Source organism: Notamacropus eugenii, chromosome 1, assembly GCF_028372415.1.
Source record: "Notamacropus eugenii isolate mMacEug1 chromosome 1, mMacEug1.pri_v2, whole genome shotgun sequence".
Lineage (NCBI taxonomy): Eukaryota > Metazoa > Chordata > Mammalia > Diprotodontia > Macropodidae > Notamacropus > Notamacropus eugenii.
The window spans coordinates 679,205,767-679,230,729 of NC_092872.1; the positions used below are offsets into that span (position 1 = coordinate 679,205,767).

The 24,963-nt window shown below is 37.2% G+C and overlaps 1 protein-coding gene and 1 pseudogene across 2 annotated transcripts in view; both read left to right on the forward strand.

Moving 5' to 3' along the window:
• Positions 1-24,726, forward strand: part of LOC140521145 (uncharacterized) — a 61,886-nt gene extending 37,160 nt beyond the window's left edge. Inside the window, exons 5-6 of one of the 2 annotated variants that reach the window (XR_011972813.1) lie at positions 1-6,901; positions 13,269-24,726. The exon at positions 1-6,901 is cut by the window's left edge and continues 21,036 nt beyond it. The gene's annotated coding sequence lies outside the window, so the exon portion shown is untranslated. The other variant, XM_072635882.1, reaches the window with a different exon arrangement.
• LOC140519537 (uncharacterized) lies at positions 6,866-24,726 on the forward strand (annotated as a pseudogene).
• Positions 24,727-24,963: the final 237 nt, after the last annotated feature.

The following is a 24,963-nucleotide window of genomic DNA, read 5'->3' on the forward strand; positions in this document are numbered from 1 at the left end:
AAGAGTTCAAATGTGGTGGAACCACAGTCAGGATTATGCATGATATAGCCACCATGTAAAGGAACAGAGAGCTTGGCATATGATATTCCAGAAGTCCAAGATTATACCTAAAAACAATACATCCAATAAAACCATATAGTCCCACAAAAGGGAAATATGGACATTTAATGAAATAGAAGACTTTCAAGTATTCCTGATGAAAAGACCAATACTGAATAGAAAATGTGATATTCAAACACAGAACTCAAGCATAAAAAGGTAAATATGAGTGAGAAATTATAAGAGACTAAACAAGGTTAAACTGTTTACATTCTTATATGGGTAGAAGATACATGTAATCCCTCAGAATTTTTTCATTATCAGGGGTCTTAGAGGGATTCTAATTAGTGGACCTTGGTGTGTTTGTCATATTGGGTTTATGTCAAAAGAAGAATAGAATGTTGAGAAAGGAATATATTTGAAGAGGGGAGGAAGGGAGAGGAAGAATGGGGACAATAAATAGGACATATAAGAGATAGCAACACTTGAACTTCACTCTAATCTGAACTAGTTCAAGGAGAGATGAATATACATACACACAGTTGGGTATAGAAATTCAGAAGCAGAGAAATAGGAGGAAAAAGATTAAAAGAAAAATGGGTGAGGAGGGAGCGGAAGCTAGGAGGGGTTATGAATAAGAGAGAAGGTAGATTAAGGGAGGGAGTGGTTAGAAAGAAGTAAAATATACTCTTGAGGAGACAGGGTGTAAAAGAAGGAAAAGCATAACAATAGAAGGGAGAGAAATATACAGATAGCAATTGTAACTGAATGTGAATGGGATGAACTCACCCACAAAATGGAAGAGGACAATATAATGTCCATAGACCAGAATCTAACAATCTGTGGTTTACTAGAAGAAAGCATTTGGGACAGAAAGATGCACATAGTGTCAAAATAAGGGCTAGAGTAGAATCCATTATTATTCTAAAGTTAGGAAAAAGGTAGTGATGACAATTGTCTCAGACAAAGGAAAAGCAAGACTAAATGTAACAAAAAGAATGATCATAGAAGCTACATTTTGCTAAAGGGGATCAAAGACAAATTAATATCAATACTGAACATAAATGCACCAAATGGCATAGCATCTGAATTTTCAAAGGAAAAGTAAAATTAGTTACAGGAAGAAACAGTAAATCTAAAATAGTGTGGTACTGCAGCTTACCCCTTTCAGATCTAGATAAATATAACCATAAAAGAAAAAAAAAGGAGATGATAATTTCAGAAAAGTTAGACATGATAGACCTCTGGAGATTACGTGGAACAGAAAAAGAGTAAAACTATTACACAGCTGAGCATGGCACCTTCACAAAAACTGGCCTACATATTAAGGCTTAAAAACTACACAAAAGCAGAAAAACAAATACTCAATGCACCATTTTCAGATCATAATACAATAAAAATTGCATTCAATAAAGGGCCTTTGAAGCATAGATTATAAGTTAATTGGAAATTAACCTCATAGAGAATTTGTGGGTCAAAGAACAAATCATAGAAATAATGATTTCTTTAAAGATAATTACAGATAGACAACATTGCAAATGGGAGCCAAAGCAGTACTTTTTATATCTCCAAATTCATCAGTAAAAGAGAGATAAAGCAAATAAATAAATTAGGCATATGTAGATCTTGATCCTGCCATCCTCCTACCTATTAATTCTTCCGTTATGCCGCCCCCCCCCCACTTCCCACTTGAAATTGCAAGCATCCCAGTATAAGTTTTCCACATGCCCTGTTTTATATCCTGCTTCTGAGAACTAGCATAACCACAGTATCCTGGACTCAGTAGACAAACAAGTGTGAAGATTTGCCCCAGGGCAAAAAACATCTATCCTTTGGTTTACAAATATCTATAATTTTGGTTTACAAATTTCTAATCCAGTTATTTGGTTATTCCCATCATCTGCCCCCACAACATGCAACCAGAAATACTAGAAAACCAACAAATTAAAAACCCCAAATTAACACTAAGTTAGAGATCCTGAAAATTAAAGAAGGGATAAAATCTAAAGTAAAACAAAACACCAAATTAATAAAAAAGCTGAATGGTTGTTTTTGAGAGGAAAAACAATAAAATAGATAAGCCATTGGCTTATTTAAAAAAGAAAGCCAAAATGCCAGTATCAAAAAAGAAAAAGGTTAATTCACAACAAAGACAAGGAAATAAAATTAGGAGATACTTTGTACAGTTATATGTCAACAAAACTAAAGTGGGTTAAGTTTTTTGAAAAATATAAGTTGCCCTGATGAACACAACAAGAAAGAAAAATGTTAAATAATTGTCTTAGAAGAAAGAAATTGAAGAAGTCATAAATGAGATCTCGTAAGTAACAAATCACAGGACCAAATGAGTTCAGAATTGAAAACAGAAAAAGAAACTATAGATTAATTTCCCTAATCTATCTGATACAAAAAAAAATAAAAAGTGAAGAGATTACAAACAATATATCAGAATGATCCTACAACTACGATAAAGTTGGATTTATATAGAAATACAAAGATTAGAAAATTTTAGAATATTAGGAATTTTCTAGTATTAGAATATTAAAAATTTTATAAAATATCAATATTAGATATTTATTAGAATATTAGAAAATATTAGAATTAACTATTCTATTAGTAATTACTAGAATTATATTAGAAAATATTAGAAAAACCATAAACAATTGAAACTTAAAAACAAAAATTACATGATTACAATTCAATGTAGAATGTAACTTGCACAGATGTAGAAAAGTTTTTGTCATAATGCAACCCTCATTCCTGTTTTTAAAAAAAAGGAAGAAGAATAAACAGCTTTCCTTAAAATAAGTATATATTTAAACCAAGAGCAAGTATTATTTAAAATGAGGATAAGCTAGAAGCTTTCCTGATAAGATGAGGAGTTAAAACAAGGATGCTCATTATAACCATTCCTATTCAATACAGTTGCTAGCTATAAGGTAAGAAATAGAAATTGACAAGAATAAGCATAGACAATGAAGAAACAAAACTGACTTTTCATAGATGGAATGATAGTTTAGATAACCCTAGAGAGTCAACCAAAAAACTAATCAAACTATTAACAACTTCAGCTTTGCAGGATATGAAATAGACTTACATAAATCATCAGCATTTTCTGTATATTGCCAACAAAACCCAGGAGGAAGAGATAGAAAAAGAAATTCCTTTTAAAATACTTACAGACAATATAAAATACTTAGGAGTCTACCTGCCAAAACACACAGGAACTATATATAGGAATACAATTACAAGACATTCTTTATGCATGTGGCAAATAATGGCAGATCTAAATAACTGGAGAAATAATTGCTCATGAGTAGACCTGGGCAATATGATAATATTATCTAAATTAATTTACTTAGTGCCATTCCAATCAAACTACCAAAGGATTATTTTATAAAGCTGTAAGAATTAATAAAAGAATTCATCTGAAGAAAGAAAATATTAAAAAATGTCAAAGAAATTAATTTTTTAATAGGACAGAGTAGGAACTAATCAGATAGCAGGTAGACTGTAATTGATATGTTTGATTTTGCAGACTTTAGCTGGTTGATGACTGTCTCAATAAAATGGCAGAAAAATTTTCCAACCATAGTCCCCACTTTTGGTTATAAGTGTACATAATATATGTACTCCTGTACTTCTCCCCGCCACCCTCCATGTACATCTTATAAATTTCCTCTTGGGAAGGGAGAGTTAAATATTTACCAGATAGAGGTTGAGCCCTGGGCAGCCTCAGCCTATTCATCCTTCTGAGAACAGGGTCAATTTCAGTCAGCTGGTGTTCAGTTGCATTTGACACTACTCATTAATCAAGACAGTGAAGTAGTCACAAATGACAGACAAGTCAAACTGAGAGACACACCAAAAAAATGATTTCTGACTACCCAATATGGAGTTGAGGTTTATGTCAGATTTGTATTCTTCTACCAGATTAGACCAGACCATAAGAGATCCCAAAACTGATTGCTGAGCACTCAAATCAGATGTACATCAGTTTTTAATCAGAATAGGTCAAGACTACCCATGAGTGTAGACAGGGAGGGTAATCATGACAGTCCAGTAATGACATGAAAGAACATTTTCTTGCTTATTTGACTTAGGGAAAACAAGATGAAAGGGAACAGAATCTGGAAAATATCTAGTCTTAGTCTTAGACCATGTATCCAACCAGAAAAAGGAGGGATAGAGGAGTCTTTTCTATTTAAGACCCCAAAGTTTCTCAGCTCAGGCCTGGCTTCCATCTCGAATTACCATGCTCATCAGAGAGACCAGTGAGGCTTCTATTCCAGGCACTCTAAATTCAAGTTTATGTGTGATTAGTCAAGAGATAAACAAGCAATACAGACGATATGGACCACTAACTTGTCTTGTGATTTCCTGGGAAGACTAGCAACTTTATCTGTAGTTGAGTTTTCCTGCTCAGAAGTTTCCTCAGACAGATTTTATACATGTGTGCCGGGTGGTTTCTGGGCTGAAAGATCTATTCCTATCCCTTTGTGATTTAAATTTATTCAAGGATTCATTTATAGGTATTGTTGCCAACTATTGTTGTTGTGTTTGTCCTTTGTTCTCGAAGAGGACCATGATATCAAGCTGGTGATATGACTTGCAGTTGAGTTTGATTTGAGTGAGTGAGGGCTGTATAAGGTCACTCACTTTCTCCTCCACAGCCAACTATACTTACCAACATGAAGGGACATTTTAATAACTGTTTATTATATGTTTGGAACAGTTCCAATGGAGACAAAAATCAATGGGCCCCAAATGTCATTTTCAGCAACCTTTTAGATGTTTTTAGCTACAAACCAGGATGGAAACAATTAGAATTTTACAGAGGACAAACAGGAAGGCAAAGATTTATACATCAAAGAAGGGGAAGATTGGCTTTAGGCAAAATAATAGATTGGCAAATACTAGGGGATAAAACTGGAATTTGCAGACAGGAAGAGCAATAACTAACCAGAGAGCAGGAGGCTTATAATTGATGCCTGTTTGATTTTGCAGACCCTAGCTAGTTGATGTGATTAGCTATTTTAATGCAGATGGTCATAAAGCAAATACAGAAAAAATCCTCTTACTACAGTATAAAAATATTTATAGCATCCCTTTCTGTGATAGCAAAGATTTGAAAGCTGAGGGTATTCCCATCAGTTAGGGAATGACTGAACAAATTATGCTTATACGAATGTGATGTTAAAAGAGGAAGGGGATGGTTTCGGAAAAACCCTGATCACAAACTGAAGCAAAGTAAAATGAACTTAAACAGGGCAACAATTTATACAAAAACAATATTGTAAAGGTAATTAACTCTGACTTGGTAACACTGATCATAACTAACCACATTTTAAAATGGCATGATGAAATAGGGTATCCGCATCCATAGAGAACTAATAGACACACTGTGGATTGAAGCATATTTTCATCTTTTTTTAATTGTGTGTGTAAGGGAACACGGCAAATGTGGACATTTGTTTTACATGACCACACATATCTGTAATGGGTTTTATTTTTCTTGCCCTTTCAGTGGTTTGGGGAGGGACAGGAGAAAGGAGAAAATTTGAAATTGGAGAAAAAAAGTAAAAGTGTATGTACTTTAAAAAAAAGTACTAAAAAAGAACCGCTCTAGGTGATAGCAATGTGTTCCTCCTTCGTTGGCGAAGAAGACCATGCCATCAAGAGAAATGACTTGCACTTGAATTTGTTTTGAGCGAGGGAGGGCTGTGTAGCAAAAAGACTGTTGCCTCAAAAAGCACACCGGGCAAACACGTGGTCAGCCCTGGGGCGGGGCGGAAAAGGCCCCACGTGGGAGGAGCAGAGAAGGAAGCTGGGCATCCGTGGACTCGGGTGAAAGTCGCAATACAGCCGCGTACAGGAAGCTCCGTGGGTGGAGACGGGTTGTGGGGAGGTCTTGGTGTGCCCGCCGTCGGGCACACGGCCTCATCCCAACAGGAGGATTAATAAACAGCCCCTGGCTGCTGACTGGAAGAGAAAAGACTCCACCCGCTCCCGCAGCAGTCCTCCTCTGTCCTGGGCCTGCGCACAAACCGCCTCAGACCCCACTTCCGGAACTCCCGGCCTCAAGCTCCTGATTCCGTCAGGGTAGGGCGGGACCTTCGGTAGCCGTTGCCACGAAAACATCCACAAGCCCCAGAGTACCGCGTCCCGGGGCTGTGGAGACAGTTGCGGGGGAATGGCCGGAAGAGGCGGGAGGAAGTGGCTCTGACGTCTTTTCCGGTTCCTGTCTGCTGTCACTCGGGCAGCCTGGCCTCATGGACTTGCTTTGTCTCTCCTGTGTCCTCCCTGTCCCGGACCCGGGAGCCGGGGCTCCTCCGGCCTTCGGCCCTCCCTCCGACCCTACGTCTCCCGCGGCCTCTTCCCGCTGCTGCCGCTCGTGCCCCCAGGGATCGGGGGTCTGCGCTGAGCCGAGCCGGCTGCCAGGCCCTGGCTCGGGGGTCTTGGGGAGCGCAGGGCCGGGCGACTCTCTTGGCAGGTGCCTGGTCCGGCCCTTCCTGGGCCAGCCGTGCCCCGCCGGCCCTTGAGCCTGTCTCGCCGCCCCCCGTGTGCGGGGAAGGAGAGCCGGCCACGTCCCGGTCGGGCTCCCCTCGGTCCCTCCCCGGACTTGGGGCTGGAACCGCTAGTGCCCCTCGTGTACCCAGTCCTTGAACCCCCCACCCCGGGGCCTGGGTTGTTCGTGAGCTCCCTGTTCGGGGGAAGTGGCGCGGGAGGGCCGGGTCTGCCCCGGGTCTGGAGGGGGCGAGGCAGAGTAATGCTTGTCTCTGCCAGTTCTGCCTTGTGAGCGCTCTGCCCTTGGCAAGGGGCGGGCATGGCCCCTGTATTCCTGACGGCGCCAGGCTGCAAAGTGAGTTCAGTTTGTTCTAGAAGGAATACTTATTTCTTATCCTCGGCCTGGGGACTGTCTTGGAGCCGGGCCTTAAATCTCCTCGGGCTTTACTTTCCTCAGTTGTCGTTGGAGAGGTTGGACCGGATGGTGTCCAAGGTCCTTGTCTCTGTTTCTTCATCTGTTATTCTGCGATCTTAGCCTTACTAGAAGGTAGAATGTAAAGCTGGACAAGACCATGGTAATTAAGTAGTCTAATTGATTGGGCTGAAGTAGACGGTGTCTGAAGTACTAACAGTTTTAGCTCTGTGATCCTCACCCTCCTAGAAGGAAGAACGTAAGGCTGGGGTTGGTCATCATGTATCCCAGTCCCGCCATTTTAGAGACGAGGAAACAGCCTTCAGGAGAGAAGCAATATTAGTTATTATTTATGTAGCACTTTACGATTAAAAAATTTTTCAGACAGCTCTTTTGGGCCTCACAACACTGTGTGGTACTACGGGTGCTATGCATATTTTATAGAGCATGTAGCTACTAAGAGGTGAAGTCTCATAGCAGGTCTTCCTGACTCCCTTTCAGCATTTGATCCACAAATTCCACGAAGGGGATTCCCATCATTTGGGGAAATGCAGAATATTAATTTCAGTACATTAATGTAATGGAATACTATTGTTCCTTAAGAAATGATGAGCATATGGACAAGAAAAACCTGGAAAAACTTAAATGAACTGATGCTGAGTGAAGTGAGCAGAACCAGGAGAACATTTTACAAAGTACCAGCAACTTTATCCGTTGACTAACTTGATAGACTTAGCTCTTCTCAGCAAGGCAAGGACCTAAGACAATTCCAAAAGACTCGTGATAGAAAATGCTATCTATGGAGTCTGAATGCAGATGAAAGCATACAATTTGCTCCCTTTTCGTGTGTTTGTTCGTCCTTCTTTCTTGTGGTTCCTCCCTTTGGTTCTAATTCTTTACAAGGTGACCAATGTGAAAATATGTTTAATATGAATATATATGTAGAGCCTATATCATATTGCACACCATGTTGGGGAAGGGGGGAGGAGATGGAGGGGAAGAAAATTTAGAACTCAAAATCTTAGTGAAGTGAGTTTTGAAAACTAAAAATAAATTAATAAAACTAAAAAAAGAAAAGAATGGTATTCAAGATGTTGAAAGTTAAATTAAAAGTGCTTGGAATATTGCACAAATGCAGGAGGATCTGCGTTCGCAATCCTGTCTCTCAACACAATCTGTCCTTTTTCAGGTCAGTTAATATCCTTGTATTTCACTTTTCATCTGAAAACTGAGGGAAAGTAATACAGCACATATTTCACAGCATCTTTGCAATGTTAAAATGAGATAATGTCTATAAGGGAATTTATTAACTGAAATGCCATAGAAATGTCAACTATTAATATTAAACCATGCCATCTTGGGGGCTTAAGTAAGCATGTTTGAACTACCCCAAAATGGTCCAAATTGGTGCAAAATGGAAAGTGTCATCCAATAGAAGTTATATTTGATTAGTAATGGAAAGGGATTATGTTACCTCTAATTGGGAATCAGTAATATTTATGTGAATGTTGGATATTCAGTTATAAAATAATATTGGTATCAAATGTATAAATTGGGCATTTGAGGGAAATATATGACTTGTGCTCTTGTAATGAGGTATCACGTAGCCTTTCTTAGAATTAGTGTTCCAATGTGTGAAATGAACATAATAAAGTTTTACCCTATCTTATGGAAATTTTATGGAGAAAGTACTTCACAAATCAAATGTGCAATAGGCTTATGAGTTGCTTGGGGTTTTTTTGTGCATAATGAGAGATACATTGATTGTATTTGATATGAATTTGACTTGGAACTCTAAATATCGAAAGCTGTCCTTTAAAATTTTTACCGTATTCATAACTACCAGGAGGTCCAAAAGTATTCAGTGACCTTCAAGGATGTGGCTGTGGATTTTTACCCAGAAAGAATAGGGAAACCTGGACTCTTCCCAAAAAGAGTTGTACAGGAATGTGATGCTGGAGAACTAACTATATAGGAACTTTCTCTTCTTAAGTATGGAGAGCTATCCCCTACGACTGATTCTTTGCATAGTGGAGTCTTGGTCACTTCACTTAATAAATCAGGATTTTCTACATGTTAAACATTTATGAGTTACTGTTTGACATGTGGAAACCAGATGATAATTCTCTTGGTGTCATAGATTGATTTCTTATGCTTTTTAGTCCCTGATGAAAGGTCTTTACTGTATTTAGCTGGAAACTGAATAATTATTTGCGTTACATCTGAGTTTTCTTTTTTCCATTCTCTGTCCATTCAGGTTAAAGATTCTCCCCTAAAATTCTAGTGCAGGTGACTGAGGATGAGAAAGTTTCATTCTCTTAGAGGGTTTGGTTCAAATGCAATTTTTTTGTTTTGGCAAATCATCTGTCTTTTCTCATACATTTCTGGAAAACAATGTAGAAGATTCTTTAGATAAGTTTTCTACCACCCTTTGCATATCCCTAGCATGTTCCTTTACCCCAGATAGTGCTTGGATAGGGACTTCTGTTCTCAACCTTTTCCCATTCCAGCGAGCAGGATTTACAGTTTGGAAATCAGATGTGATCTCTCAACTGGAAGAAGGGGAAGCACCTTGGATGCAGAAGAGAGAACTACCAATGAGCGCCTATCTCCAAGTTAGTCATTGAAGAGCAGACATATGGAACCTCAGAGGCCATCCAACCCCTTCATTTTACTTATTAGGAAGTTGAGACATAGAGGTTAAGCACCTTACCTAAGTCACATGGTTAGTAATTTTCAGAGGCAAATTCTATACTCAGATTCTCTTTCTAACTCCGGAGCCAATGCTCTTTCTGTCATATTGTCCTGCCTATGTTATGAAATTAAGTAAACTGACTGATTTTTTTTCTCTAGTTTTATTGAGGCAGCTGAGTGGTATAATAAGAATGCTAGACTCAGAGTCAGGAATACATGAGTTCAGATCACAAACTTATTAGCTGCGTGGCTGTGGGCAAGTCACCTCACCTCTATTTCAGTTTCCTTATCGGTAAAATGGAGATAATATCACCTGCTTCTTCTTATCAGACTTGTTTTGGTAAAGTAATGTTTATAAAGTGCTTTGCACATCTTTAGAGCATTAGGTAAACTACTGCTATTATTACCATTATTATTACTGCTCTGGCTCTTCTAGGGATATGTTGCATAATATGGGGAAAACAAAGTATCCTTTATTGAGAAATATTCCAGTTTTTACCTGTTATAATTAATGTCCTTAGTTTCAAATATATGCTTTTATCATTTTTTGAAATCGAAATTGAATATCAAAAAACATGAAATGATGCAATATTTTAACCTCATAGTTTGACCTCTACAAAATCACTGCAAGGAATGGGAAAGATGCTATCTTGTATTTTTTTCTTTGGAGCCAAGCTTAGCAATTATAGTTTCATGAGCTCTATTTAGTATTGTTGTATTTCCGTTTACAATAGATTTATCGTATACTTTTTCCTGTTCCAGTTTAATTTGTATTCGTTCCTGTCTTTCCATTCTTCCATATAGTAATCAAACCCATCACTTTAAAAAAAAAAGCAAAGACAATACTCTATCAAACTTCTTTTATGAAACAATTATAGTTCTAGTATCTAAATCAGGAAAGGATAAAATACAGAAAGAGAATTATAGACATACATTACTAATGGAAAATTGGGTCAAAAATTTTTATCCTAGCCAAAACACCATAATAATATATCCAAAAAATTATTCATTAAAACCAAGTTGTATTTGTTTCAGGGGTGCAAAGATGATTCACTATTTGGATGCAAAGATGTTTCACTATTTGGAAAAAATATATAATAAATCTTAGTGAAAACAAAAACATCCAAACCCTGGTTACATCATGGATGCAAATTATACTTTTGAAAAACTATAGCACTATGCCTTAAAAAACCAAACCATAAAACAGCATAAAATGAATCCAAGAAGTCATATCTAAAATCAAAACCTCTTACTTCCATGGACAGATGCTAAAAAGTTTCTCATTAAATATCAGAGAAAAAAAAAAAGGTTGCCTTCCTCCGCTGCAATATGCTAATGATAGAAATAAAATGAGGAAGAAATTAAAAGCATAAAAATAGGCAAAAAGAAGTCAAAATTATTACTACTTGTTGATAAAATAATGGTTTACATAGAAATTGCAAGAAAATCAACAAAGAATATAGAGATGATTAGCTTGACAAAAAAGCAGGTAACAAAGCAAACTTACAAAACCATTAACACTTCTCTATACCAATAATAAAATCCAAAATTTTTCTTAGAAAAGGGTATAGCAAATAATTACAAAATAAAATATGTGAGAGCCAATCTACAAAGGCACTCCCAAGATTTATACTATTTGAATAAATGAACAATCTAAATGTTTGAAGTATATTCAGTGCCTGTGATTTGACAGAATAATAGAATAAAAATTACGGTTCTACCTAAATTAATTCAGAGATGTAATACTATTGCTTATCAAACTACCACTGGCAAACTTTATAGAGCAAGAAAACTTTTCAAAAATTACATAGGTATTAAAATTCCAGAACATAAAGAGAAACTTTTAAAAAACAAGAATGAAAGGGTTAGCACTTTTATACCTGCTCTTATGCTAGAAAGAAGTAGTCCACAATAATAACAATACGTAACATTTATATATCACTTGCTATGTGTGAGGCACTATGTTAATCATTCTACAATTATTAGCTCATCTTGTTCTTACAGCAACCCTGGGAGGTATCATTTGGTACTGACCAAAAACTAGAAAAGCGTTTTAGTGGAAAGATACTAGATAAGGGTGGATCAGGAGCAGCAGTACTTGACAATCTGATGTTAGATAAGCCTGAGAACAAAAATTGAGGAAAAAAACTAACAATTTGTTAAGATCTGCTAGGAGCATGTGAAAGAAAATGGGCTAGCTAGAATTAATTTTAGACCAACATCTGCAAAATGCCAGAATAAGTTCAAAATAACATAAGTTATCACAATTTTAAACAAAGTAAAAAATACATAGACCAAACAACTTTCACAGTGATAGCTGGGGGCAAAAATCTTAAGCACATAACAGAATGAAGCAGTCACAGGCTAAAAAAATAAATCATTTCATTTTAATGAAATTGAAAAAGCCATTAGTACTAGCAATCAGCAGTTAAGAAGGAATGCCTCACTTGTGCCAAAGATCTTGGACAGTGGCATGCTATCTGTGATATAGAGAACTAACACAATTATATAAAACAAAAGACTTTCCTCAAATTTTGGATCATTAATGGTAATGGTATCAAATATTTCTCCAAATTTCTAATAAAATAAAAATAAATCAAAAGAAAATTGAGAAAGGTTAGAAATCTTAATCCAAAGAAAATTGAGCAACTCATAATTGAACTTCCAAAGATAAAACAAAAAGCAAAATTTAACAAACACCCTGGTACCTATCAAGTTAACTGAATGCTCTTACATGCTTACAATTAATTTGTAAATAAATATTTCCAGTGGTAGAAAAAGAAAGGGATTGTAATAAAGTTACCAAACAAATAGGTTCCTCATACCAATTCCAGTAAGTAATAGAGAAAGAAAACTAAAGATGAATACCTCTATAAATATAGGGGTAGAAAATGTTATGCAAAGTTTGAGTAGAACCTGTAGTAACACATGAAAAATTATACATAGGCAATTTTTTAATGGAGAATTAAGCATTTACTTTATGTAGAGGATAAATTTACCCTACTTTGCTTTCAGATTCAGTAGGGACTATTCTCATTTCTTTCAGGTTGAGAAACCAGACCTGGATCTAATGACACAGTTCAGGAAAGATTCAGAAAGTATGGTTTCCATGACTCTAAATTGGAAGAACCCTGGGAATATTATGCTAGGTTGCAGGAAGTGCAGCATAACAATGCAGAGAAATATTCTAGGCAAGTAAAAAATATCACTTAAAAGAATTATCAGGCTAAATCCAGTCCACTTATTTTACATCTATATATGAAAATATCTTCTTAAATTTGATAAACATTGATAGACCTTTCTACAATATTTAGGCTTAAGCAAATTAAAGTAGAACATAATGAATATGAAAATGTGTTCCATTTATAATACAGATCTTTTCAGTTATTTAGAATATTTATTGGATAGACACTATTTGAATGTAATACATGTAGGTAAACCTGCAATCAAAATTAATCTATTATTTCTCATCACAGAGTTCCTTTTGGAGAAAATCTTCATAAAAGTCTTAAATACATAGATATTGTATGCAATAGTACCTTGTTGAATATCAGATAATTCATAGTAAAGTGAACCCTTACTGAGGTAATAATTGTGGGAATGCTTTCCATTCTAGCTCGTACATTACTCAACAGCAGACCCAGCATACTGGAGAGAAGTCTAACAAATGTGAAAATGCTTCCAGCTGTCACTTCCAGTTAACTCAACATCAGAGCCTGTATGCTAGAGAGAAACCTTATGAATGTCATATATTTGGAATAGGATTCCCCTCTAGCAAATACATTAACCACCATCAGAGAAATAATAGTAGAGAAAAGCTTTATGAACATAAAGATTATGAGAAGGCCTTTAACAGGAGTCCACAGTTAACTGGTCATCAGGAAATTCTTACTGTAAAGGAGCCTTATGAATGGCACATTTGTGGGGAGGCCTTCTGCCAGAGTTTGCAATTAATTGTTTATCAGAGAATTCATAATGGAATGGAGCCTTCTAAGAAATGTAATTATTGTAGGAAAACTTTCTGAAAGAGCTCACAGTTAATTCTACATCAGAGAATACATACTGGAGAGAAGCCTTTTCAAATATAATTATTGTGAGAAGGTCTTCTGCCGGAGTTCAAAATTAACATCAGAGAATTCATACTGGAGTGAAGCCTTATGAATGTAATGATTGTGGCAAGGCATTCTGCTTGAGGTCAAAATTAACTCAACATCAGAGAATTCATAGAATTCATACTGGAGTGAAGCTTTATGAATGTAAAGATCATGGGAAGACCTTCCACCAGAATTCAGGATCAATTCAGCATTAGATAATTCATACTGGAGAAAAGTCATTTAAATGTAATGATTGTGGGAAAGTCTTCTGGTGCAGTTCAAAATTAATTGAATATCAGAGAGTTCATACTGGACTGAAGCCTTATCAATGTAATGATTGTGGGAAGGCCTTCTGTCACAGTTCAGAGTTAACTGTACATCAGAGAATTCATACTGGAGAGAAGCCTTACAAATGTAACAATTGTGGGAAGGGCTTTTGGCACAGTTCTAAATTAGCTGCACATCAGAAAATTCATACTGGAGAGAAACCTTTTAAATGTAATGATTGTGGGAAGGCCTTCTGTCAGAGTTCAGATTTATTGTACATATGAGAATTCATAATGCAGAGAAGTCTTACCAATGAAACCATTGTGGGAAAGCCTTCCACCAGAATTCAGAGTTAACTCGACATCAGAGAATTCATACTGGAGAGAAGTCTTACAAATGTAACGATTGTGGAAAAGCCTATTACTGGAGTTCAGGGTTAATTCGACATCGGAGAATTCATACTGGTGAGAAACCTTATGAATGTAAAGATTGTGGGAAAGCCTTTTATGGAAGTTCACATTTAATTCGACATCAGAGAATTCATACTGGAGAAAAGCCTTATGAATGCAAAGATTGTGGGAAAGCATTTGGTATCAAAGTACACCTTACTCTACATCAGAAACTTCACTCTGGGGAGAAACCTTATAAATGTTATGAATGTGGGAAAGGCTTCCACTGGAGCTCACAGTTAAATATACACCAGAGAATTCACACTGGAGAGAAACCTTACAAATGTAATGGTTGTGGAAAGGCCTTCCCACAGAGATCCGAATTAACTCAACATCAGAGAATTCATACCAGAGAGAAGCCTTATAAGTGCAGTGATTGTGGGAAGGCATACAATCAGAATTCAGAATTGACTCGACATCAGAGAAGTCACACTGGAGAAAAGCCTTACAAATGTAGTGATTGTGGGAAGGCTTTTACTCAGAAATCAGAATTAACTAGACATCAGAAAACCCATTTTTGAGAACAACCTTATAAATTTTAATTGTTATGGATAAGTGATCTTATGAAAATATACTTTGCTAGATATCAGAGAATTCATAGTGAAGAAGGACTTTAGAAATTTATTTATTGAAGAAAATTGTAGAACCCACGGTTCATTGAACATCAAAGAATTCATATTGGAGAAAAACTCTATAAATGTAATGATTGCTGAAAGTTTTTTTTTTTACTGGTTCCTAATTTAATCAGCATCTGAGAATTCATATGGTAGTGAAACAATCTAAGTGATAATAATGAAGGATCTGCCTGGATAGGAAAATGGTACTGAATACCAGGAATCATATGAAGAAAACCTTACAAATATATAATTGTGGGAAGATCTTTCATTGGAATTCATCCTTTATTCAATATGAGGATACTTAAAATGGAGAGAAGCCTTATAAATATAATTAATATGAAAAGAACTTCCATCAAAGCTCAGAGTTTATTCATCATCAGAGACCGCATAATGCAAAGCAATGTTTCTTAAATGAAATAATTGTGGAAAGACATTCTGTAACAGCATACACCTTAGCAAACATCAGAGTCTGTACCTTGGAAACACCCAATGAAGTGATTGTGAGAAAGCCTTCCATGAAAGCATAATTTTGATTCAACATTGAACTGTTCATACCGGAGAAAAAGCTCATGAAGATAGAACTTTGTGAATTAAGTTAATATGTGAAAGCTTTCAGCCAGGGTACCTAAATGGGTTTTGACTTAATTGAGCACTTAATTTAGTCTTTACAAAGTCAGGGATAACAAGAGAAAGAGATTTAGGAGAAAAGACCATTCCAAGTATTCTTAGTTCAAAGGATGTGCCATCACATGTGAGGAAAAGCAAGCGCGCCAGTGTGATAGGTTTGGTATCTCCCAAGGTTCTCCTACCCCTTTCCCAAGTAGATTAAGCTAGAATTTTTTTTTCCACTAAAAGGCAGGGAGGCTGTCGCTCACATTTGATTGACACAGAGGGCTAAGGTTCAAACTGTCTAGCTATTAAAGTAGTTTCATGTTGGCCTCGAACCATGTGGAAGTGGCCTATTGTTCACAGGACAGTGTGATCCTAGACAGGTCGTTTAACCTCAGTTTCCTCCTTTGTAAAATGGGGACAGTAATAGCACCTATCTCACAGGGATGTTGTGAGGATAAAATGCTGTAATAGTCATAAGGCACTTACCACAGTTCCAGTCATGTAGTAGGCACTTAATAAATGTTTGTTTTCTGCCTAAAGGCATAAAAAGAACCCATCTATATAGCATCTGGCCCTTCAGACTCCCAAGGTCACTGGAGTTATCTTCCTCTATGTTCTCCTAACCTGACTTATTTACATATAAAGATATAGAAGCCTTGTTTTCACATGACACTTGCATTCTTACTGAGCATCCTTTCTATGTCATGGCTAATTAAACATCATTTTGTTAACTGTTGAATGACGTATTAGTGATTCATTTGATTCTAGTATTAGAGGCTAAACTACTAACAGACTAGCTTGGATCCATCTCTGCTGCAGAATTTGCTTATTTTTCTAGTCTACTTCTTAACTTCTTGTTTGAGCTCTTTAAGGTCCTGACCCTAGTTGGAATCAGTCATCTTGTTCTTATTTGGGAATTTCAGTGGACTATTTCTACACTTAACGAGTGTTACTTTATTTGGTGGCTCTAGAAGTTGAGTGACTGTGGGATCCCCTTTAGAATGGGTACTCCTGCCATGGCTTCCACTGCAGGCTTCCACATTAGTCTAGAGGCTGGAATTGAGTCTCCACTCTGCCCCTGAGATCAAAGTCGCATAGCTACATTGTGCTTCTGGAACTTGCCCTTGCTCAAAACGCATCTAGGATCCATGTTTTATGCCACTCCTCTGTGCCCTGGATTTGTGACTTAGAAATGGGCAGTGGGAGACAAAGCTGCCAAATGGCATCTTTTTCACCCTACACTAGTTCAAGCATTCCCTGGAATCCCTTTTTGCTCTGGTGTTTCCTGCCCTGATGCACAGTCTCAGCCCTCTTTCAGTCCCTGGGCACTGGAATGTTCCTTGTTCAACAGCTACTGACCATATCTTGTTTCCAGTGTGCACAGACAGCTTTGCTTCCCTAAGTTTTTGTGGACTGAAAAGATGATTCACTATGATTTTTTTCTTCGTTTTTCCAGTCATAATTCAGTTTGATGTGTTTTCTAGATCTTTGTGGAGGATGTTTTGTGAGAAATTAGGCCATATTGCTTTCTCTTACTCTCCCATCTTGATTCCACCACCTCAGCTTACAGAATTTGGCATGGTGAGTTAAAAAGTGGTGATGAAGTCTAACAATGAAGGTAAATTATTTAATTGCTACATCTCTTATTTCCTGATTATTGTTAACTGTTACAGAGAATCTGAGGTGCCAGCATAAAAAAACTGCATGTGAAAACTGCATGGTGTAGCACAATCAGCAGCTAGAGAAAGAGCTTTCTCTTTTTTGAAGATTGTATAGTAAAAGGAGATACCCAGCTGCTGGAGCTGGTAACAAACAGCATGAGTGGAAAGCAAGATGCTAATGGGGACAGAGAAGTACAAGACTTAGGTGAGAACTTACAGACCTATGGAAGTGCAGATTCTGATCCAGAATTTTTAGTAGCAGATGTTCTGCATCCAGTTGAAATGAGTGCAGTAAGGCATGACATTGAGAACAGAAGTGAGGATGAAATTTGGGAATCTGGTGGAAAAAGAAAGTCATGGGCTTATCTCTCTAAAGCAAGCCAAAGTTTTTATTCTAGAGAGACCAGAGGACAGGCAGGTATTCACCACCAAGTAACTAGAAATGTTGTAAGAAAAACTTAAATGACATCCTGATGAGATTCTGGAATGAGGGTATGGTTTGGCAGCTAGTTTTGCATATCCACATTTGAGTATCATAGGCTCAGTAAGGTCTCAGAAGTTGTACTTTGCCCAGACTACTTATTTAAATGCTCCAGATGCAGACTATGCTTTGTCCCTTTTTAGTTAGCTTAGACAGAGAGTAGTACATAGGTGGCCCTCTAATGATAAATTTCCATTGCATCTGGTTCTTGAATGCGGGTTGGGGTGATTCTGCAAGAGAGGGGTTGGAGTTCCTGAAGGAAAGGGGACTGATAGACTAAATCTTTGTGCCATGTGCCTCCCTAAGGCTTTATTATATACATATATGTTTATAACATACTCTATTACTAGTCTGAATTTGGGCAAGTTGAGCCTCCCTTCTGGACAGAGCCTCATTCAAATGATGTCATTCTTTGGCTATAGATTTCCCTTACCAAAAAAATCATACAGGATAGTTCAGTTTAGGGAGTTTAATTTGAGTGTGACATTGGGAAAGTAATGAGGACACATAATTCTATCATTACAAATAGGTGCTCTGGGAAAATGTGAGATGAGACACAGGGCCCATTGGTCTATTCAGATAGATAAAAGGGTATGGATGGCATTCACCCTGAGTGATATTTGGGAGTGACTCAAGGGCTTGATAAGAAAGTGGTCACTTTTCTGGCTGTGGATGTGTTAGTAAAATTACTTTAAAATAAAACATTGGGGCAGTAGGAGCCTTAGCCCCATGTGAGCCTAAAGTGTATCCCAAAAGCACCACCCTGCCTCCATTTGTACAAAAATATGCTGGACACTGAGAGTCAAGGTACTACTCATCAGGAAACCCTGTACAGGCCAATTGGTGCTCTCCACCCCCCCCACCCCCCCCACCCCCCAGTTTCTACAGGCAGACAATTATGAAAAGTGGTATCTAGTTTTGGAGAGATGACACTTGTACAGGGGGCAGCCAGGTGGCATAGTAGATAGAGTGCTGGGCCCAGCTGGAGTCAGGAAGAGATTCATCTTCCTGAGTTCAAATCTGACCTCAGACACTAGTTGTGTAAACCAGGGCAAGTCACTTAAACTCTGTTTACCTCAGTTCCCTTATCTATAAAATGAACTGTAGAAGGAAATGACAAATCACTCAAGTATCTTTACCAAGAAAACCCCAAATGGAGTCATGAAGAATCAGACATGATGGAAAACTGACCAAAAAGGAAAAGAAATCGGTACTGGCCCTTTTGTGTATTGTGGGTAGGGCCAAATGGAAACCTTTGCGGTTGCTCAAACCATCCCATCTTTAGCACCAAATACTATCAAATGGTGTTGGAGTGGGGTCAATGAGATTACTTGTTTTTCAGCATTTTTTAATTACCTCCATTTAAAAAAAAATTATTTTTAGTTTTCAACATTCAGTTAGTTCCACAAACTTTTGAGTTTAAAATTTTCCTCCCTCCCTTTTCTCTCCTCTCCCCAAGGCAGAGTGCAATCTGATATAGGCTCTAAATATACATTCATATTAAACGTATTTTCACATTATGTTGTAAAGAAGAATTATAAACACGAGAAGAGCAAACCACAAGAAAGAAGAAACAAAACAAAAAAATGAGAGCAAATAATATGTTTCTATCTGCATTCAGACTCCATAATTCTTTCTCTGGATGTGGATAGCATTTTTTATCATGAACCTTTTGGAGTTGTCCTAGGATTTTGCATTGCTGAGAAGAGCTGTCTGTCAAAGTTAGTCATCACCCAATGTGGCTGTAACTGTGTACAATGTTCTCCTGGTTCTGCTCCCCTCACTAAGCATCAGTTCATATAAGTCTTTCCAGGATTTCATGAGGTCTGCCTACTCATCATTTCTTATAGCACAATAGTATTTCTTTACATTCATATACCACAACTTCAATTTCCAATTCTTTGCCACCATTAAAAGAGCTGCTATAATATTTTTATACATGTGAGTCCTTTTCCCATTTGTATGATCTCTTTGGGATACAGCCCTAGAAGTGGTATTGCTGGGTCAAAGAGTATGTACATTTTTATAGCCCTTTGGGCATAGTTCCAAATTGCTCTCCAAAATGGTTGGATCAGTTCACAACTCCACCAATAATGCATTATTGTTCTAATTTTACCACATCTCCAGCATTTATAATTTTCCTGTTTTGTGATGTTAGCCAATCTAACAGGTGTGATGTGGTACCTAAGAGTTGTTTTGATTTGTATTTCTCTAATCAATAGTGATTTAGAGCATTTTTTCATATGACTATAGATAGCTTTAGTTTCTTCCTCTGAAAACTCCCTGTTCATATCCTTTGACCATTTATCAATTGGGGAATGACATATTCTTATAAATTTGACTCAGTTCTCTATATATTTTAGAAATCAAGCCTTTATCAGAAACACTGGTTGTAAAAATTCTTTCCCAGTTTTCTGCTTCTCTCCTAATCTTGATTGTGTTGGCTTTGTGCAAAAACCTTTCAATTTAATGTAATCAAAATTGAGGTTTCCTTTCTAATGATGGAGGTAAGGTAGATTATTTTGCTTTGCCAATATCCTTTTGTGACTCATGAGGAAGGTAGATGACACCTACTGACTTATAGTAGACAACTAGGAGCTAAACAAGTTGTCATGGCTGTAACTGCAGCTGTTCCAGATCACATCAGTGTATTGCATCAAGTAGTTTATATCCAGGATTAATGGTATAAGATTATCAGCCTTCCCAACATTTTTTTGTTCTCTATTGCTGTAACTGAAACTAGTCAGAAACAGTTGGTTTTCACTTGGGAAACACCCAAGCACACCACTATCTTTTCTCAGACCACATTCCAGTAAGCAGAGACCTGAAAAGTCTTCTCCTGAGGGTATTGGAGTCCACCATTGCAATAATGACATGTTGATTGGGTCAGATGACAGATCCTAGATCAGATGATAACTCATATGGAGGACAAAGAGTGGACAATCAAAGTTAGGAAGATGTTGGGTCCAGCCTGTGCAGTTGAGTGGAGAGAGCCCAAATGATTCAGAGCACTATATGGGATAAGCTACTAACACTTTCCCACATTCTGTTGTAGGCAGCTAGGGGGTATGCATAAAGTATAATTAGACCTGGGGCCAGGAAGACCTGAGTTCAAATTCTGCCTCTGTGACTCTGTGTATGTCACTCTTTGACTCAGTTTCCTCATATGTAAAATGGGGATAATGATAACATCAAACAGGTTTGTTCTCAGAATCAAATGACATGCAAACTGCTCTTCAACCTTTAAATACTACATAAACTCCAGCTTTTTATTAATACTAGGCCATTAAACTTTGGGGTTTTGGAGAACCCATATCCTCTCTCCCCTAGTGCCCTGACAACTTCCATTTTCTGAGTTACTGGCAAATTTATCTCATGTGAGTAGGACTTAGAATAGGTTTCTGCACTAAAAGGGAGAGAGTTCACCAATAATCTAGACATGGTACCATAATACTATCTTGTGCTGGATGAGGAACCTATGATCCCTTTAGTTAAGAACAAGTCAAGTACTGCCGACAACTCAGCTTTGAAATTTTATTTTAATGTTCAGTTCCAAATTCTCTCCCTTTACCCTCTCCCCTATCCACTGAGAAGGTAAGAAATGTGATACCCACTATACATATGAAGTTATGCAAAAATATTTCTCCATTAGCCATTCTAACTCTTTGTCAAGGCCTCTCTATCCCTGGGTTTTTGGGTAGAGTGACTGTCCCTGTTTGGTCAGTCACACTCTCCATCTCCTGGGCTCTTGGGTTAATCTCCAGCTCCTATGATTAAATTCCTCTCTATATCTTTGAGACTGAGCTCTGGAGTTTCAAAACTCTTTCTGGAGTCTAAGAACAGAAGTTTAAGGTCTTAAAATCCCCGAGCTGAGGACAGGACCTGCTCTGGAAAGCCCACTCTTTCTTGTCTGTGGACAGAACCTTGCTGGCTCCTATTCTGTCTGGGTCATCTCTGATCATGTTAGGCAATTTCCCTGTCCTCATGCTGACTTTGCTGTTTTGGGTGTTGAGAGCCTTTCCTCTTGTTCCTGGCCTTTTGCAGTTCTATAGTGGACTGAACTTTGGGCTATTGCATTCATTGACTTTTAGTACTTATAGTCTTCTACTAATCTACTTTTTTACTTTTTAGTCAGTAGCAAGTAGTTTAATTTCTATTAGATTCACTTCTTTTCAATTTTACCCTTTTTTCCCCCTTGGGGCCCTCCAGATGAATTTTGTTATTTTGTTGAGTCGTTCTTGGGATTAAGGCAATTTGGTCATAATGAATAATTACTTGTATGTATTTATATAGTTTTCTTACTAAAAATGTATTTTAACATTAACATTTTGCCTCACTATTCACTAGAAATCTTTGGTTTGTAGTCATTTTTAAACTGCTTTAGCCCTCTCAAATTTGGATATCATGACTTTTATTGTCTAATAAAATGAGTATAACATTGAAAGTAGATTTGAAGAATTTTGGTTTGAATAGTGTAATGGGATGGTGAAGGTAGGAGAGGACATTTGGATAGAGACTGGGTTGAGATTACGATAAGCAAAACAAAGCACAGAGACCTAATGCTGGTCTTTTTGTCGAATTGTTTCAGTTGTGCCTGATTCTTTCATGACCAATTAGGGGTTTTCATAATAAAGATAATGGAGTGGTTTGCTATTTCCTTCTTTTCAGTTCATTTTACACACAGGGAACTAAGGCAAACAAGATTAAGTGACTTGCCTTGGGTCACACAGCTAGTAAGTATCTGAGGCCAGATTTGAACTCCATGAGACCCCCTGATTTCAAGTCCAGTGCTCTATCCACTGTGCCACCTAGCTGCAGTGCTGGTATAAAAAAGGGATAAGTGGGAAGGGGAGGAGATAGATAATAAGAATTTAATGGAGGAAAACTCAAATTTAACAGTTGTCAATCTGAAAGTGAATTGACAAATAAAACACAACTTTTAGTGTATTAAAAAATTTTGAAGATAAAAAATGATTCTAGAGGATCAATTGTGATGAATTCTATCCATCTCTTTCCACAGAAGTTTGTGAATAATTATGCAAAATGAGGTATATTTTTAGACATGGCCAATATGAAAATTTGTTTTGCTTGACTTTGCATATTTATTATAAGAAATATCTGGTTCTTTTTAGTAGAGAAGGGGAGAAATGGGAGAAAGAAAAAACTGATAGTTGAAAAATATACAATTTAACTATAAAAATTTATTTTAAAAAATTGGAAATGAAAGACTGTGAGATTCAGAAGGGGATGAGTGAGTATCAAGAGTTGGGAGGCAGGATAGTGAGCAGGTACAAGTCCCTGAAATCAGAAAAAGAGGTATTCCATTCCTCCCAAATATCTATAATCAATCAAAGGAAAGTGATTGACCAGTATGGGGACAGTTTTCAGATAATATATATGGGTTGCTTGAGATATATAATTGTGTGAAAACTCCTTGCATCAGTCTTTGGATCTGAGTGGGTTTCTAGTGAGTGTAACCTAGATCCTTAGTTAAGGGTCTTTAAGCAACAGGTGATCCAGTTTCCCAGCCATGTAGGCCTAGGTTCCAAAAATACAATAAAATTTTCTTATAATTCCCATAATTGAATAAAGTTTTCTCACAAGACAGAAATTGGATTAGATCCATATTGGAATAGAAAGGGAACTGAACTAGCTCGAGAATTGAGTCACAAGATGGAGTCAGTGTGGTTCACTCAATTCCCACAATTCCCTCATGAGGCATCTCCTTTTATTCCCAATCAGTCAATAAGCATTTATTCAGGAATTTTTATGTACAAGGCACAAAAGCATTGTCCTTCCCCACAAGGAACTTAGCATTATATTAAAACTAGCATATTAACATAAAATATACAGTAAATATAAGGTAACTTTTTGCGGGTAGTTATCACTAGTGTTTGAAGGAATCAAGTAATGCCTCAAATAAGAGATGGCACTTGAGCCAAGCTTTAAAGGATACTGGTGACATAGAGGTGAGTAGAAAGTGTATACGAGGTATGGGGGTATACAATGCTTGTACAAAGTTACAGAGATGGGAAATAGAATACCAAATGTGAAGAAAAAAAATAAGAAGCCCATTTGACTTAACTGAAGAGTGCATAAAAAGGAGGAATGAGATTATGATAAACCTAAGGAAGTTGGATCTATATAAATAAATAGTGTGATGTCACTGATCCTCTTTGAGAATGAAGAATGAACAACAACAGAAGGTTCTGCATGAGGTCTCTACATGGATAATCATTTAATATAAATCTAATAACCCCAATAAGGACCAGAGCCTGAATGAATCAACCAGAAGAGCCTGGACCTAAAAGCCTCTTTGTTCTCCACGTGAACTCAGAGAATACCTCTTCCTATATCGACAAGGTCAGATGAGGCTCACTTAAGAGCATTCTTCCCTCTGTCTATGAGACCCTTAACCCCGAGACATCTTGAATAATGGGACTTTCTCTGTATCTTAATATTTTGTGGACATATACTATGTTATGGCATGTTAATGGTAAAGAAAACACATATATCCTGGGTCGTAATTTCAAATTAACACTTTGTCAACTTTCTTATCTTATTGTATTTACCACCTGTTCAATTAAGAAAATTCCTTTCTCATAATGTAGTTAATCATATATGGGGGATCATAAATATGAGTGACACAGACATGCTGAGTTGGGATTTATCCTAAAACAGAGTTAAGTCTTGTCATTCTCTTATCAGTCAGAACTTATGTTTTAGCTCCTTGTGTGTACAAACTCACTAGCTTAGACTAGCTTTAAGGGCATAAACAACATGAATTTACATACCACCTAAGCTGTTTGCCTCCTTTAACCAAACTTTCAGGTCAACAATGCATAGAACATCCAGAGCAGGTGTTATGAATTAAACCCTTGTCTCATTTCTTATATGGCTGCCTCACTATTATTATGTTCTAAATTTAAGCTTACTCTTCCCATGTTGTGTGTATTGTAGGAAGCAGTGAATGTTTTACATTAGTTTTATATCAACTGTCTTTACTCTGTTATCTAAATGTAGCAATATCTGCTCTCTGAGGATTCAACCTGTCAATTTGAGCACAAGTTGGGAAATACAGCTGTTTCTCCTCCTCCTTCTCCTGGTTCTTCCCCCTCTTCCCCTTTCAG